This window comes from Lycorma delicatula, chromosome 1 (assembly GCF_047948215.1).
Source record: "Lycorma delicatula isolate Av1 chromosome 1, ASM4794821v1, whole genome shotgun sequence".
In the NCBI taxonomy this organism is placed as follows: domain Eukaryota; kingdom Metazoa; phylum Arthropoda; class Insecta; order Hemiptera; family Fulgoridae; genus Lycorma; species Lycorma delicatula.
This window is the reverse complement of record NC_134455.1, coordinates 350,818,214-350,824,213: the sequence shown is the minus strand read 5'-3', so window position 1 is coordinate 350,824,213 and position 6,000 is coordinate 350,818,214.

The window sequence follows — 6,000 nt, the reverse complement described above, 5'->3', positions numbered from 1 at the left end:
GGCTGTACGAGCCGTATCATTGTCCTGCTGAAACCACGTATACTCTAGCCGTCTGCAGTCTAGTTTTTACAAATTGTTGCACCAACAAGTTGCGCTCACTGTTCACGGTGCTGTGAAATAATGTCATGAAGATTCGCCTACGTGAAATTGCACACCAAACACTCATTTTTTGTCTGTGCTCAGGAGATTCGTGTAGTTGATGTGGATTCTCCGTACAGCAAATGCGTGAATTCTATGGATTCACGTATCTATCAAGGTGTAACCTTGCCTCGACTGGTTTTGGTTCCAAAACCAATCATAGAGTTCTTCCCAATCTGGTGTTACAGATGACCACTGACAGAAAGCTACACGTTTTCCAATGTCTGCGGGTATCAACTCATGGACAACACAAATTCTGTACGGACGCATCTTTAAACATTAGCGCAATGCTGTGTGGGTACTACCGACGGAGAGACCAGAACGGCTAGATAGGCGTCGCACAGACTTCTTGAGACTAGCAGAATGTGTAGCTTGAACGTCGACCAACATTTCTGGTGTTAGCACTTTCGGTCGAACACTTTTGGTTGGATCTATCACATTCATTGTCTCTTGGAACTTATTGTGCAGCCGCTTGATGGAGAATTTGTTTGGTGCATCCACACCGTACTTTTCTGAGAAGATATTCTGGATCTGGGCATAACTGGCACATCTGATGTTTTGGGAGAAAATGAGTATTCTTTGCTGCGCTGTGAAAACCATTTTTCCTCAGTTAAACCAGAAACAAAAGAAGGAAATATTCTTCCATAAGGTTACGTCACTTTTTGATAACTCTTTACTAAATGATCATCAGTTACGTTTAGAGTTATCTCAGCCCGAAGTTTTTTAATTCAATATATTTTTTTAATACTTTGTCATAATCCTATCTTTTCTATTTAATATTTTTGGGATATAAATTAAATTTATACTTCAAAAATTAAAATTAAATTTATTATTCTTTTGTTTAACTGATGAAAAATTATTTAAGAGTTGACATACTTTATTGACAGCTTCGAAATAAAAATTCTAACATTAATTTAAACTAAAGAATTAATTGTACTAAGTTTGATGTACATTCAAAAAAAAAAAAGAGAAAAAAAATCGATAGAATTTATTAGTCTTACTTCAATCATTGTGCAACTGTAGATTTTTTTAGCCCTGGTGGTGAGGGTGCGAGTTAATGTACGTCGTGACTTTAAGCAATTATATAATTTATTTTAATAAATTCAGTTATTTTAGGGGAATACTTGTCAATGATTTTGTAAACGTTACGTCATAAGGTTCATAACTGCTTTCATGTTTCATTTTACGATTGACTGTCTAAAATTTATTAAGTATTTTTATATGATTATTCGCTTAAGTCACGTCATTTTTCACGCATACGATATTTATGTATGTTAATTATATTTAAGACAACACACACACACACACACACACACACACACACACACACACACACACACACACACACACACATATATATATATACACAGAGAGAGAGAGAGAGTGAGAGAGATTTTTTTAAATTTTATTAACTCTTTTGTTTGGGTTAATATATTTTGAGTTTCTCATTGGTTTTCTTCTTTTCTGGTGTTTATTTTAAGGATTTTTATTTTAGAGATGTTATTTTTGTATGATTATATTTTTATTTTTTGTGTTGGTATGTTAAAAAAAATCTGATGTGGACCAAACATGACTTCCTTGTACACCTATTAAATTACGTATAAAAAGTTTTTGCTGTACTTCATTTAAATTTATTTTATTTGAAAATGAGATACGATGCTCCATTCTTTATAAAGTGAACAGTTACACAATTTCTAAAATATTAGTTTTTATTAACATAAAATATTTATAAAATTATTAATTCAACAACCTTACCTAAAATATTAAGATAGAGTAAAAGACTCTTGGTTAGTCTTTAAAAAAATGTAAGTCTTATATTAATGAATAATCAGATATTTCCCCAAATCTGATTTGGACACCACAAGACTTACTTGTACTCCTATTAAATTACATACACTTTTTTAAAATGAAAAGTATATAAAATTTTATTTCATTAATAACTTTCTATAATTTTTCATATTTTTTTTTTTTATTGTTGTTATTGAATTATTATTTATTATAATATTTTTTTTTTTTACAATCAGAAGTTAATAATTATTAATAAATAAATATATTTAATTTAAGAAAAAGAGATAAAGTCAGATTCGAACCGATCTGCCTTCCCCTTGTGCAATTCAAATATTTCATTAATTAAACTTTATTTGGTTATAACTTTGGAACCAATGAAAATAAGTATCACTTATGATAGATCGTTGAAAAGATTTCAATGAGGGCTTATTACTGCAGTTAAGAAAAAGTCCAAAATTCAAATATTTTTGGATTATTGGCTTTATTGTACACTTATGGTTTAGTCGATTGTAATCAAAAGAGGAGTTGCACAACTAGGTGTTACAATAGTCCTAAATAAAAAAATTTAACATCCTACATTTAATCGTTTTTGAATAATGTGAGACATATACGTACGATACGTACGTACAGACGTCACGCCGAAACTAGCCAAAATGGATTCAGGGATGGGCAGTGTATGGGCCGTTCTTTTTTATGGAAACGACAGTAACCGGCATGATATACCTGGATATGTTACAATTATGACTTATGCCTCAGCTACTCAACGACTTTATTTTCCAGCAAGATGGTTGTCCTGCCGATTTTCATAAAGAGGTTCGACAGTACCTTAACACAACATTACCTCGGCGTTGGATAGGACGTGCGTCTGAAGAAGACCAACACATTACGCTGTGGCCACCAAGTTCACCAGACCTTACGCCATGTGATTTCTTTCTCTGGGGTTACGTGAAAGATACGGTGTTTATCCCATCAATGCCGCACGATATCGCTGAACTAAAGGATCGCATAATCAATGCAATCAACTCTATCGAAAATGACATGTTAGAACGAGTTTGGCAAGAGCTAGACTTTCGTGTTGATGTGTGCCGTGTCACCAGAGGAGCACATAATATTGAACATTTATAGATTTTAACAAAAACTGTTTGAGTCCCTGCATCACCTCGTATAACTTTCATTTAGGTAAGTGAAATACTTTTTTTGTACTGAATTTTTGTAACTCCTAAGAACATTATGAAAGCCCTATATATATAAGTATATATGTGCCATAAATTGTGTATTTAAAAAACGAGCAAGGCGTTATATAATTTTTCCAGTTTCAGCAGAATGTTTTGCTTTGGTTACCTGGGTTTTTTTCTTCTCAAAGGAAAATTAAGTGAAACATTAAAGTACATAAGTGACTAAGTACATAATGCTTTATTAAAAAGATTATTCTACTATCTGAGTAAAATTTAAAGGTACAAACCCATGATGTAACTCCTATCATTGACCAATTCTAATCAAAATTAATCGAAATCAGTGACTCATATTCAGAAATCAACATCAAAATTTTATAAAAGTAAATTTCAAGAATTTGAAATTTCATCTTGTGATAAGTTAATTACGTAAAATATACGTCTTCACACCAAGATGTAAACGTGAAAGCCACCTGCCCAGCAGTCACCTGCCCAGCAGCCACTGACAGCACAGAAGAACCAAGAAACCTGCACTTTCCCCCGTTCAGCCCTTCGGGGCTTCGGGAATTCCAAGGTTAATGGTATGTAACTTCGGTTACTACCAATTCTTGGAAAGTGCAGGCCAAAGAAGAACGAAGAGGTCTTCGGAAGAAGAAGAGGGAGAAGAAGAAGGAAGACCAACCACTCCCCTCAACATCACGGACTGGAGTCCGGAACAGAGCCCAGCAGAGATGCGTCCTGAAGGGCAGCCATACCAGAAGCGGATGAAGAGCTTCTACACAACCTCTCCTTTTCAAAACTTACAGTAAGATAAAATAACCCAGCAATTGCGACTCCTCCGGAAAAGGGGACGCATTGCTCCCTCCTTACAGGTAGTGCCCCGTTGTGGCGTATTCCTGCTAGCCTATTAAAGAGTTAGCACCGAAAGGACTTCAGTGGACGGTCTGAAGGGGAATTACGTCGGGAGGACAGGCTTTATAAGCCTAGCCTTCCGCGGTCGGCCCATAAAATGGGTTCGATAACGCTGGTTTAGCAACAGATTGGAATGCAATTAAATCCGTCCTTAAAATACTAAATAATAATAAACAAAACTTGAGAAAATTAGAACCGAGATTTAAAATAATTCTTTTAAAAACCAAGCCCGATTAGACTGATCCAGCAGCAAGGGACTCTGTCCAGGTTCTGCGATAAAGTAGGGAGTAATAAACTCCTGCCAACTTTGCATTCCATTCCATTCCATAAACGTGAAGTGCAAGGAAGTATGTTTGGTTCCATGCTTTTTTACTGTATTAATGATCTCCCTCAGTTAGAAAATATCAAGCAATACTATAACTGAAAAAAAAAAAAAAAAAATAGGCTTATTACTACTACTACTTCTAAATGAAATTGTCCAAATATATAACGAGAAAGTGTTATACGAGTAGGAATGGAATGAAATCATATAATTAATGCAAGAATGTGTGAGTTTTGAGTTCAGAAGCGATAAAAGGAAAAGTTTTTCCCTTGCTTGTTTATGGAAGATGAATAAACATACAATAAGAAAGTACTCAGGAACCTAAGGGAGATAAAATTATGTGAAAAATTTACCTATACTTTGGGTAATATTTGAAAAATGGAACCACGCTAAAATTCCCAGCCACTTTGACCGATTTTGATCAAAATTAAAATGTTATCAATGCATTACATTTAGAAAAAATATTGTCAAATTTAATTTAAATCAATCTATCCAGTCTTGAGATATGAAACAAACGTTTTGAATGCAAAAATTGTGTTTTTAATTTTCCGTTTAGATACCGTTATAGCACAGCTACAGCTATTATAATATATAGATATCATAATATTATATCTATATGGATATCGATATTATATCTATATCGATACAATATTATAGATCGATTCTATATCAATATTATATTATATCGATATCTAGATATTATAATCGGTCCAATTTGGGCATATGTGGTTTTCACCTGACATTCTGACATATTTTTTTTTTTTGTCTTCAGTCATTTGACTGGTTTGATGCCCCTCTAAAAGTACCCTACCTAGCGTCACTCGTTTCATTTCAGTATACCCCCTACATTATAGATTCTTAACAATTATTTTTACATATTTCAAACGTTGCCTGCCTGTACAATATTTCCCATGTACCTGTCCCTCCAATATCAAACCGACTATTCCAGGATGCCTAAATATGTGGCTTATAAGTCTGTCTCTTCTTTTAACAATTAGGGAAAACTATATTTTTACAAATGCTTCTTTCTTTATCAATTTGTCACAACAGCTCTTCATTTCTAACCCACCCATCAGATCTTTAACATTCTACTGTAGCACCGCATTTCATAAATGTCTAATATTTTCTTCTCAGGTACTTCGATCGTCCAATTTTCACCTTCATATAAAGCTACACTCCAAACATATACTTTCAAAAATGTCTTTCTGACGTTTAAATTATTTTTTGATGTAAGCAAATTATATTTCTGACTGAAAGCTCGTTTCGCTTGTGCTATTCGGGATTCTATATCGCTCCTGTTTCGTCCATCTTTAGTAATTCTACTTCCCAAATAACAGATTATCTACCTCCATAATATTTTCTCTTCCTATTTTTATATTCAGTGGTCCATCTACATTATTTCTACTACATTTCATTACTTTCGTTACTTTTTTACTTTCATTACTTTCTTGTTTATTTTCATGCGGTAGTTCTTGCGTAGGACTTCATCCATGCCATTCATTGTTTGTTCTAGATGTTTTTACTCTCGGCTAGAATTACTATATCATCAGCAAATCTTTGCATCTTTATCTTTTCACCTTGCAGTGATACTGCGGATCTAAACTGTTCTTTAGCTTCATTAACTGCTAGTTCTATGTAAAGATTAAAAAGTAACGGGTATAGGGAACA